The sequence below is a fragment of the Lactuca sativa genome, chromosome 7 (assembly GCF_002870075.4).
Source record: "Lactuca sativa cultivar Salinas chromosome 7, Lsat_Salinas_v11, whole genome shotgun sequence".
Taxonomy (NCBI): Eukaryota; Viridiplantae; Streptophyta; class Magnoliopsida; order Asterales; family Asteraceae; genus Lactuca; species Lactuca sativa.
The window spans coordinates 112,116,932-112,130,552 of NC_056629.2; positions in this window are offsets into that span (position 1 = coordinate 112,116,932).

A 13,621-nucleotide genomic window follows, 5' to 3' on the forward strand; every position below is an offset into this window, starting at 1 on the left:
TATAAGTAAGTATACTCTTCCTAACTAGTTATTTGCTTAGTGTGCTTGCAAATCCATGGAATGAACACCTAAAACCCCCAAGAACATGTGTTAATGGTTTGGGGATCTCCCAAAACCGTAAACACCCCCAAAGGGTGTAACAACCCGAAATTTTCTATCCTGTCCAGTCAAACACTTCATTGATAGTCAAACTCATTTCTACCATCTTTTAGCACAATTAGGAGTCTGTTTGAGCATTCCGAGCCTTGTACACTTAAGGAATAAGTGTTAGAAAGTAATTGCTATAGCCCTAACACAAAATTTATCCCCTAAACTCCATGAGATGGAGTTTACAGCCGTAAACATGGAGTTTACGGCCGTAAACTCAATAGGGCCGTGAAATCTCATCTATATAAGTGAGTCTTGATCATTTCTAGGCATTTTCTCACTTCTCAGACCCAAGAACTTCAGTTTTCTCTCAAGTATCATCGGGATCTTCATCCCCAATCTTCAAATCTCGTAAGTTTATTGTCCTAACTAGTTGATATCTTACATAAACTAGTGATCTTACATGATTTCATCCGTGAAATCATTCCATTTGTGTAGATCTTCAAGTTTCACCAAGAACACCAAGAACACACATTAGTGTTCTTGGCCAAAAACGACCATTCAAGCTCCTAGATCGTAAGTACTCTTGTTCTAACTCATTGTACACTAGGTTTAACATGTTTAGGGGTTAGAAAACATAAAGAATCACATGATCCAAGGAGTTTACGGCCTAGGCATGTTCTTGGGCCGTAAACCCCTTTTAGTGGGGCAAAATGCATCCTAACACCTTACCAAGCCTTGGAACTTAGTATAGAACCTTACACCATTGAACTAGGGACTTCAAGAAACAAAATGGTACTTCAAACTTACCAAGCCTTGGAACTTAGTATAGAACCTTACACCATTGAACTAGGGACTTCAAGAAACAAAATGGTACTTCAAACCATGAGTTTACGGCCGTAAACTCATGGGGAAGTGGTCCCCAGGCCGCAAACTCAATATAAGGTTATTCTTGGACCTTAAACCCACCTAACATCTTGTTTAAGCCTTGAAACACTTAACCACTTAAGAAATAATAACTTTAAGCCTCATTTGGTGACCCATTTGAGAGTTTACGGCCAGGAGTAAATTCCCCTGGGCCATAAACTCCAACAAGTATGGTCTATGGACCATAAACTCACTTACAGAGCCTTATACTCCTTTGTTGCAACCTAATGGCCTCCTAACACTTTGACCAAAGTTTTTTCCACGCCTTAGAATGTATATACTTGTATAATTAGTGTTATAATCACTAATTGTATATATACATATGTCTTTATATGTTATTAGGATCATTGTGTGTGTTTACGTCTTCACTTGACACCAAGCACTTGTCCGACACTTCCATCCGATCCACTCACTGCAGGTGAGTTCATACCCCTTAATTAACCTTTTAAATGTTTTTAAATGTTTATAAATGCTTTTATGGGGGGGGGGGGGGGGAATACAAGTTGAATCATGCTAGTTAGTACATCAATCACATGTGATTAATAACTAGCATTCAAATGGATTTACTATACTTTTAACTGTTTTACAAACAGATTACTTCAAATGGCTTTCTTAAACGTTTTTACATGTTAAAACTCTTTATGAAACTGTCTTACATACTGTATGTTTCCTTTCAAACTCTGTTACAATTGTGTTTCAAACAAAGGTTTTCCTTATACTTAAAACTGTCTTATCAAACAAACTACTTTCAAATCATTTTAAAAAATGACATCAAGTCATCATTTCTTAGTTATTAAACTTTTCAAAGATTTTACAAAACTTCTTTTATACTTTTATATTGTCAAATGCATGCCCATATATGTATAGTTATATAAGTAATGTTTAAAGGACTTAGGACGGCTAGCTCGCTTTATTTCCTTTTCCTCATTGGGATGTGGCCTTAGGGCATCAGTTATTCGTCCGAATGTCGTCTAAATATTAATTATATATCATGTATACATATATAGACATAAAAGTTCCATCAGTCAGTTCAGTACCTTTGGGTAGCAAAGGCATACTTTCAGTTATACACGTACATTAATAGTAATTATAATAGGTATAGTTAGGAGATACTACTATTCCAAGTATAAGGAATCACACAAGAGTCAGTTCATTCATGAGTCTATACTAATACATTACATACTATATGAATATATACGTTTACATAGATATGCTTACATGAATACATTTACATAGATACACTTACATGAATACATTTACATAGATACGCTTACATGAATACATTTACATAGATACGCTTACATGAATATGTTTACATAGGTACGCTTACATGAATACGATTACAAGAATACGTTTACATAGATACGCTTACATGAACATGTTTACATTAATACGTTTAATAGATACTATTACATAGAATTTGTTACAAATGTTTCGGGACTTACCATTCCACATCCAAAGCTGTTAGCTACAGTAGGGGAAATGATCATCGACGGGTGTCTACGGTTATACTGTTCGACGAGTTTCCACGTCGTGAATATCCTAGTACAAAAGGATACAATTTTTAGTTATTATATTATGTTCCTTCCTTTACTTTGTGACACATTCACATAAACGACGAGGTATGATATATTTGATATAGATAGACTATTTTCCTTATTACCTTTATATTGTGACTCTTACGCATAAACGATGAGGTAAACTATAGTTTTATAATGATAGTTAAACAGGGAAAAACCGTTACATTTACAGTGATGCTTACTTACAAAACAGTCGGATCTTGGTAGAAGACTACTTTCAAAACAGTCGGGTCTTGGTAAAAGGCTACTTTCAAAACAATCGGGTCTTGGTAGAAGGCTACTTTCAAAACAGTCGAGTCTTGGTAGAAGACTACTTTTTATACTAGTAGGAAATATGAGATTTTCTAGGGTTTTCAATTACAATTACTTACAAACACTTTCATACTTATACAAACTTTTCTTCAAACTTTTACAAGTCTTTCTTTACATTTTTACAAATCAAAGACACATTAATACTTATGAATTCACCAACTTTATCGCTGATACTTGCTTTCAAAATAACTTGTATTCTCAAGTCACAAATAGACAGGTACAACGACCAGGTTTTGTGAAGACGGAACAGTCAAGACTCGTCTTTTATTTTGAACATTATGTTGTTTTATACTATGAAAGAACACACATGTATTTAAAATTATACTATTAATGCAATGGATGATGTTGTTGCTTGTTTACTACTTTACATTGTTGTGATACATTACATGACGTCCTCCGCCCTAGAACGTTTCCGCCATTCTCGGTTTTGGGGTGTGACAAAGGATGTTTTGATGCCCCTAACACCTTCTAATGCTTCGAAAAGAGGCTAGAACCTTGCATGCATGAACTAGAAACACCAAAACACGAAATGGTTGGAGTAACCATGAGTTTACGGCTGTAAACTCATGGGTTTATGACCATAAACTCTCAAAGGTGGTCCAAGGACCGTAAACTCCAAAAAGTGTGCCATTTCGAGCCCTAACCACTTCCTAAGCCTTTGATTCAACCCTAGAGCACTTCTTGGTGAAGCATGAGACCTTGAAACACACAAATACACCATTCCCATGAGTTTACAGCCGTAAACTCATGGGGGAAATGGTCTAGAAACCGTAAACTCCCCTAAGGGCTACCATTTGAGGTGTAAACTCCAAAGTGAGGTCATACTCTCCTTAGATACAACCCTTAACACTCCTAGCACTTGAAGCAAAGTGTTTTCATGCATTAAAGTGTCTTTACTTACTTTATTAGTGATTAAATAACTAACTGGATACAATTATGTGTCACTACATGTTACATAGGATCCGCGTGTGTGTTCAAGTCCTCACTTGACACCTAGCATCCTACCCGACACTTCCATCCACTCCACTCACTGCAGGTGAGTTCATACCCCCTTAATCAACCTTTTAAATATTTTAAATGTTTTTTATGGGGGGGGGGGGATACAAGTTGAATCAATCAAGTTATAGTATCAATCACATGTGATTTATAACTTGAAACCAAAAGGATTTTCTATACTTTTAACTGCTTTGCCAACAAAACTGCTTTAAATGTTTATCAAACTCATTTTTCATGTTAAATTGTTATAAAAATATTTCAAAACTCTTGTAGGGACTTATCGTGTTGCGTCTTAAGGCTTTTTTGTATATATCCGGATTGGGCCTGTCCATCCGTGATTATCTCTTAGGGTTAGACTATATATATGCATGCATGTATGCATTATGTTTTAGATGTCTTATTAATTACGCTTGAGTTTTGTAACCCTACACACCTCTACAATCGAAGTTCTTAATTGAACTCTTCTAAGGTGTTGAAGTATTAATCATTCAACGTATTCAAGCCATATTCTTGTTTACTTTACGTTCTTTCTTGTTTGCGTACTTAGAATTAATCGATCCTGATAGAACTTTGTTCTAACAATTGGTATCAGAGCAGGAGTTTGTGTGATCAATACGCATTCCTTCTGTATTCAGAATTCCTTAGGGTTTCCGCTTTTATCATATAAATAACAAGCTGTCTTCTTCGTTTCGAAGGCAACTTTATTTTAGACAAAACCCTAATCTCGAGTTTAAAAGTCTGATTCTAAAAACTCAACATGTCTCACGATGATTCGCAAACAAATCCCATTAACATCTCAAACAACATTGGATCTACAACTAGGATACCCATACACTATACTCAAGACTATGAAGTATGGGCACTTCACTTTGAAGACTACGTGATAGGCTCTGAAGATCATGGCTATCTCATCTGGGAAGCCATCACTCTTGGACCGTTTGTTCATTCGGGAACGAACACTACTATCAAGACTCAACAGGAGTACAACAAACTGGTGGCAGATGAACAGAAGATGCCACATGATGAGAAAGACAAGTTGCTATGTAATGTGAAAGCCATGCAAATGATAAGATTTGCCTTGCAATCTGACACCTTTCGGTTAGTGGGTTCTTGCACGACTGCTAAACAAATCTGGGACAGATTGAAAGAACTCTATTCAACTGATGAAGATCTGGAACACTCAACTCAAACCTTGTTGCTGTCAGAATTTGGAGCTTTCAAACAGAAACCAGAGGAGAAACTCGTATAGACGTTCGATCGGTTCAATTATCTTCTCAGCAAAATGGTCAAGCATGGAATATAAAGAAAGTTAATTGAGTAAAAGGTAACTTTCATGAATGGACTAAGAACCGAATGGATGGCTGTGGTCTCTACCGTAAAAGCGCATGAGCAGTTCAAGTCTTACTCGCTTGCAAAACTTGTGGGAATCCTTAAGTCCCATGAAAGTGAAGTAACCAAAGAAGCGAAAGTGGTCTCTGGCATGGGATCACTGGCTCTTGTATCAAAAGGAAAAGGTGTTGCAGAAGAGGAAGAAGAGTCGGATATATCTGAATATGACCTTACAAGCGAAGAATATGCTATGATGGTCACCAATCCAAAGAAGTTTACTAGAAGAAAATTTCCTGTCAACAAGAACCGAAACTGGCAAGGAAGTTATAATTCTGAGAAGGCGAAGGATGATGCGAAGATCGCCTCTCAAAAGACTGAAGACAAGATTGAGAGCAGACTTGTAGGAGACTCGGGATACGACTACAACTACTGCCATGGCAAGAACCACTTTGCAAAGGATTGTATGTTAAGGAAATTGGCTGAGAAGAGAGATGGGGAAGATGATGAGGCATATTACATACGAAATCTGGAAGAGATCAAGAACAAGAAGACAACTAACGGCGCAAAAGGTACGATGAATGCTTTAACTGTGTAGGAAAAGGATGATGAAGACGAGTTCGGTGGCGTGGAAGTGTGGTCAACCGACTCTGAGGATGAAGAAGTAAGAAAGACCACTCATGGAAGGGCTTATGTGGAAAAGGAAGCAGGTTCGGCTGGGAAGTGCTTGATGGTCACCGCTGGATCATCAACCGAAATTGCAGATAAAGAACCGAACCTGAATGAAGACAAATGATTCGCATCAAAGCCTGTCAGTGAGCAGATCAACGACTGCGATCGGTTGATCAAAAAGGTACAAACCATCCTCGAATCACTTAAAATTCCATTAACAAATTATGAAGAAGAATTAAACGAATTAAAATTTAAATTCTCTAACTTAAGTGGTAGTCTCATGTAAACTCGCTTAGCGAATTCTAACCTAACTGACCAACTCAGCAGGGTGTCTTCAAAGAGTGAGGAGAGAAGGATGTGGATCGAGTTGAAGGAGGCGGAGTTAGTTAAAGCTAGGGACGAAAGTTTTTATCTGCAAAAAGACAATTTGAAAATTTTGACACAGAGAAATGTTTTTTGTTTAATTGCTAAGCGTTTATACACTAATATAGCTCAATTGCATTTAAGCTGTGAGATAGGAAAGAAAATCCATAAGATGATTTCTTGAATTTAAGGAAGATGAAGTAATAGCAGAATGCGAATCAGAAGTATCATCAGAAGAAACGTCCATGTCATACAAAATTGGTCTAGATAAAATAGAAACCTTCATAGATTCAAAAGAACACAAATGCATGTTAAAAGACATTTTAGATGAAAATGACACTATTCACTCGTTTGATCAATCCTATGCCAAACTAACCTCTAAAAGTAAAATAGACTTAGAAAACGCATCTGAATTTGATGAGATGAGTGAGATATCTGTAGAAGACGTAGTTGATTGCTCCGAGTTTACGAAGAGTGAAACTGAGAATGATAAACCATTAATCTCAGAAGATTCGGTTGAATTTGCTCGACTAGCAAAGGATAAGGAAAAGAAGCTTAAAGAAATAGCTGTGGTTTATCAAAAGGTTCAAACCGTGCCAAATCAAGTGTATGCAACTGAAGGAGTTACTCATAGACAAACAGAAGAACTAAGAGTTTTGGTAGAAAAAGATAATGCAGATGGATGCGAAGAGTTCTTCTGGTCGGCTGCCATAAATAATGCAGACGAAACTGTAGGCTTATCTGAGCAGACCTCCTGGAAAGTTAAAGGAAGATACGTTGCTGAACCCTTAAATAAACCCTCAAGTTCTGACAAACCAAGCACAAGTGGAACCAAGGACATTCCCATGGAACAGAGAGAAGAACCGAAAGCTCAGGTCAAAACAACTGAAACCCAAAGAAAGAAGCAAAAGGCAAGCTTCAATATGCACAAATCGCAGAAGGAACTAGCTGAGCAAAAACGCTTAAGAAATCAAAGATATGCTAAGAATTTGAATGAGCGAAAGAGTTACTGGAACTCACAAAATCCCAACCATGTTCCTCCAAAGAAGATTTTAGAGGACAAAGGAAAAGAAAAAGTAACAGACAGATTCATCCCAAGTTCTTACTATTCCAAGTCTGAGAGCCGAAAATCCACTTTCGGTCCTCAATCCAGTGTTAGTCCTAAGTCGAGTTTCGGTCCTCCTAACGGATGCAAACCCAGTTTCGGTCCTAAATCTAGTTTCGGCTTCAACAAACCTCAAAGAAAAGCAACCTTCAAAGGAAAAGAAAAGCTAACCGCTGCTACTAGGAGCAACAATAAGCAATCATCAACTAACCCTAGGAGTCAAAAATCATCAAAAAAACTAACCAATGAATTCAAATTTAAACAAGATAAAACAAAAATTAAGGTGTATACAATTAAAAGAAAAGATCAAACCACATTAGTAAAAAGAACATACTTGGTTGATATTTCTACTGCAATTCCTTTTTCTGTGAAAAACTCACAAGGACCCAAGAAACTTTGGGTTCCTAAATCTGCTTAAATTTGCAGGTAATGAGTGACAAGCAGTTCGACGAAGAATGGTACATAGACAGTGGCTGCTCACGTCACATGACAGGGAGAAAGGAAGAACTTAGAGAATTTTGTTCGCTGAAAAACAGTGGCTGTGTGAAATATGGGAATAATTCTTTTGGAACAATCAAGGGATATGTCATGATAACAAACGGTGACTTCACGATTCGAAAAGTGGCTTACGTGGAAGGTTTGCAACACAACCTCATTAGTGTGTCACAATTAGTTGTGGGCACAAATTTGAAAGTTTCATTCGATGATGAGGGGTCAGAGATAATCGAAAAACAAACCAAGAAGGTTCTGTTGAAATCTGAACGTAAAGGAGAGATGTATCCATTAAATCTCAATCCCATACGAGGAAAACCAGCAATATGCTTGCTAACAAAGGCAAATACAGATGATAGCTGGTTGTGGCATAGACGACTATCGGACCTGAAATTTAAAGACATTAATAAGTTGGTGCTTGGTGATCATGTTCGTGGAGTTCCTCTTCTCAAATTTGACAAGGACCATCTATGTGCAGCATGTGAAATGGGAAAACAAAGTAGAAAGAGCCACCCTACATGAATCAACACTAAGATAGCTGAAGCTCTTGAACTCTTGCATATCGACTTATGTGGACCTTCGGCTATTGAAAGCTTTGGTGGAAGTAAGTATATTCTTGTAATTGTAGATGACTTTTCATGCTTCACCTGGGTTTTCTTTCTTAAACAGAAATCAGATGCAACTCCCAAGTTGAAAACATTCATTAAGCAAATAGAAGTATAACTGAGGAAAACAGTGAGGAATATCAAAAGCGACAATGGTCTGGAATTCAAGAATAATGATTTTGATAGTTTTCTGGATGACAAGGGAATAACTCATAACTTTTCGGCACCGTATACACCACAACAGAATGGTATTGTTGAAAGACGAAACTGTTCTTTGTGTGAAGCATCCAAAACCATGCTAAGTTTTTCTTCACTTCCATTATACTTCTGTCACACCCCAAAACCAAGAACGGCGGAAACGTTCTGGGGCGGAGGACGTCGTGTAAGGTAATCACAACACAGTAAATGTAAATAGGCAAACAACATCATCCATTGTATTAAATATATAAATTTAATACATGCGTGTTCTGTACAGTTTTAGACACCAAAAATATAACGTAAATCAAAATAATAAAATGATGAGTCTTGAGTACGCTCCATCATCTCAAAAGCTGGCATCGGTACCTGTCTACTGATGACCTGAGGATACAAGTTATTTTGAAAGAGTTTATCAGCATTAAGCTGGTGAGTTCATAAGTATTTTAGTGTCAATGATCATTGTCAAAAACGTTTGAACTTGTCCCAATGTATAAGTTTGTAAAAATGTAAATAAATGTTTAAAAGTATTTGCAAAAGTTTGAATCTCTCAGAAAATCCTATATTTTCTATAAAAGTAACCTTCTACCAAGGCTTAACTGTTTTGTAAACTCGTCTGTTGTAAAAGTGTGTGATTACCCAAGTATAACTATCATTTGATAAAATATAGTGTGTACATTAATGCTTAAGTGAGATTATCACCAAAATATGTAATGGGTAAATCATTGTAGTACTGTAGTTTTGTATAATAAGAACTACTGTTGTACTAATTACTACTACCTTAAACCGGATTTATATTAAGGTATAATGTGATAATTGCACCATACTATCGACTGATAACAACGACATAAAGAACGGTCGTAATAACGGAATGACGTTTGGCACCCGCAGACCTGCAGGTCCGGCTGTAGCTAGCAGCAAGGTGTAGGATAGTCAATCCAGTATAGATCTATACGCAAACTCAACGCTCTCCCTCCAAGAGAATTCTGGCTACAACTCGGGCCATGACATTTAAGGCATGCTCCGATACAGTGGATCACATTTGTTATCGTATTCTTGCATGTGTGATGAAATGTTTCTTGTTCTAGTATAGTTGTATATGTTCTCGTAGTATAGTTGTATATATTCTCTTCCTAGTATAGACTCATGAATGAACTGACTCATTGATCTAACAGTTGTAATAGTATGATTCTGTGTTACCCCGATGGTAACTTGTTAACAGTGCGTTTAGTACATATGATTATGGAAGTACTTTCATGTCTATATATGTATATTTGATATATAATTAATATGGAAACGACCTTCGGATGGTCACCCAAAATCCTATCAGACCACATCCAAATCGAGGAAAAGGAAACAAGGTGGATAGCCTTCCTAAGTCCTTTAAACATTATTTATACGTCTATACATATATGGGCATGCAATTTGTAATATAAAAGCATAAATAAGTATTTATAAGGCATTTGAAACATAAGTATTATTTTTAAAGAAAGATTGACTTGATGTCAATCTATAAAACCATTTGAAGGTGTAGATTTGATTAAAATAGTTTAAGTATAAGGAACATTTGCTTAAATCACAGTTGCAGTGTAAATTCGAAAAGTAAATGGGTTTGGAAAACATTTAGAAGTAAAACAGTTTGATAGATAGTTTGAATAGTGATAAAACCACTGATTTCCCTAGTTATTAATCACATGTGATTAGTACAATCACATGTGATTGAAACAATAACTATAAGTATTTAACTTGTATTCCCCCCTTTTGAAAGCATATAAAAGCATTTAGAATATTTAACAGGTTGATTAAGGGGTATGAAACTCACTTGATTGATTGAAGAAAGCGAGATGGAAAACCGGGCAGAGTTTCGTCTCGGAAAACGGATTTTTCTCGGGATTCTCGGGAATCTCGGGAGTAAAATCGACCCTCGGGACTTGAGCAAAAAGACCAGAGCTTCGGGTTATAACGGGCACGGAAAACGAGACAAAGTGGTGAGAGAGAGGAGAGAAATGAGCAACATTTTCGGAAAGCCTCGCATCCTATTTATAGGAAGGCTGAACCGCCTCCGAACGCGGGGCGTACGCTCGTACGCAGCGCGTACGCGTACGTCATGCATGACCGAAGCCTCGACTGCCTCGGTTCGGATGGGACGGGTTGCTGGGTACGCGGGTCGGATGGGACGGCGGGTCGGATGGGACGTCGGGTCGGACGGGTCGGAGCTTCGGACGGGTCGGACTCTTCGGATAGTGCGACGTGGATGATCCGAGACCCTCGATCTCAGTACGCGGGGCGTACGAAGGTACGCAGGGCGTACTTCGGTCCAATCCGATGACTCCTCTTCGGATAATACCGGGAATTTATAATTAAATTCTTATTTATTTTAAATAAACTTCAAAAATTCATATCTCCCTCATACGAACTCCGTTTTTGACGTTCTTTATATCCTCGCGAAGGTGAGACCATGATCTACGACTTTCGTTTAGATTCCGTTGGCTAATTCCGAAATTATTTTTATTATTTATTTATTAAAATGACGTGATTAAGGAATTTCTTCAAAATTTCATAACTTCCTCATCCGGAGTCAGATTTGGACGTTCTTTTTATGTACGCAAACCTTGATATGATTCTTACTACTTTATTTAATCCGAATAAGATTTTAGGAAGGTTACATTTTGACTTAAATTTGATCGGTTTTACATTACATTGACTCGAAATATCGGGTTGTCACAACTTCTGGGCTGATGCCGTTGCTACTACGTGCTATACTCAAAATCGTCCCTATTGAACAAGAGATTCTCAGTTACTCCATATGAGATCCTGAACAACAGAAAGCTGAATGTCAAGTTCTTCCATATTTTCGGTTCAAGGTGTTTCATTTTCAACTCAAAAGAGAACCAAAATAAGTTTGATGTCAAAGCCGATAAAGGAATATTTATGGGATACTCACTAACATCGAAATCGTACAGAGTATTGAACAAACGCTCAAAATGAATTGAAGAAACTTACTATGTCACCTTCGACGACAGCTATGTGAAGAAAGTTCAAAGAAAAGAAAGTGATCTGGGAGACATTTTTCCAGAATCAGGACAAGTCTCGGTTCCTATAGCCAACTTATTTGAAGAGTACATGCGTCTGTTTGATGAACCAGAAAAGGCAACAACCTCAGAAGCGAAAGCCACTGATAACAAAGTTGAAAATCTTCAGAAACTAATAGATGAAGCTGCGAAAGAGATGGAAAATGAACCTCCAACTGCTAAGAGTAATCGATCATTACACGGGGAAAGTTCAACTCCAACAGAAACAAACAAAGCATCTTTCGAGGGGGAGGATTCAGTTTCATCTCCATCTCTTAAAGGCTCAGAAAAGGAGAAAAGTTCGGCTCAAATTCCACCTATTGGTAGTACAACCGAGGGGGAGAGCTCTACTCCCACAGCGAATGCATCCATGACTAAAGATATAGGTTATACTTCACCAGTCGAGGGGGAAAAAGAGACCGAAAGTACAAATGATGAAGGTGAAGGTGATATCTCTGAAGCTGAAGTAGAAGTGAATGCCAAATTGGATCCAGTATATGATCCAAATTATCCTCCATTGGTGAAATGGACCAGAGACCATCCCAAGGAACAAATAATTGGTGAAACATCTGAAAACGTTCTCACTCGGTCTCAAATAAAGGCGAAACAAACTGCATTATTCTCTAAAGTTGAATTCTGTATGTTTAATTCATTTGTTTAAAAGATCGAACCAAAAACGGTAAATGCTGCACTTGATCATTCAGACTGGGTCCAGGCAATGCAAGATGAACTTCATGAGTTTGAACGAAACCGAGTTTGGAGGTTGATACCTACACCAAAGGATGCCTCTGTAGTTGGATTGAAGTGGGTTCATCTTGCATACGGAACGATCCGTCTTTCTTCTTTACGAACAAGACCGGTGCTCCCCAGGGTGAGAAGCTTGGTCTTATAAAGCCCTTGTTGAGCAGCTCATTAGTATTGATCAAGAATTAATCTAGGATTAATTAAGTGATCAAAAGAAAACTAATTAAATATATGGGTTGATTGTGTAAATCATCCATACTTGTATAGTGGGCTAATGCTCCATGGATAATCAAGTTGGGCTAAAACCAATAGGATGGTCCATGGATGCTCCATGGTGTATTTGTACCCATGGATCATGGAAATGAAAGGCCATGTCAATTAGGGTTTACATGGTGTAACCCTAACTATATAAGTATCTTATTCTTGACCAAATCGGCGACTAGTATGATTCTAGAGAGGGCTAGCTGATTTCATGAGTTGTAAGAATTCTCTCAAGTTATTCTAAGTGTTTGATGATTGTGATTCCATTTGAGGTGTCACACTTGGGGCACTAGGCACTCAAGTTTCATGAAGACATTCTACACCAAAGAGGTATGTATTCTATCTTGCTATAGTCATTGTTTTGTATGCTAGATTAGGATAATACCTTGGAAGTTCTTATTTGCATGTATAACAGAGAAAACATAGATCCAAGGTATTTAGGGTTGCATGTACACTTAGGAGTGTTAGAATGCTCAAAACCCAACAGTACCCTTACGCTAGATAAACATTCATTCCCAATTGACCTCATACTATTATCGATCAAGAGTTTTGATGTCATCGTGGGCATGGACTGGTTGAGTCTCCATCGTACCGATATTGTGTGTTTCGACAAAGCAATCCGTCTAAATCTACCAAATAACGAAACCTTGTTAATCTACGAAGACAAACCTAATACGAGTCTTCGTATCATCTCAATTATTCAAGCCCAGAAGTACTTACGTAAGGAATATCGTGCATTCCTTGCACACGTTGTCGATACGAGCCAGAAAACAAAAGACCTAAAAGACTTCCCCGTAGTACGCGACTTCCCCGACGTCTTTCCAGAAGAGCTACCACGTTTACATCCCCAACGTCAGGTCGAGCTCACGATCGACTTAATTCCAG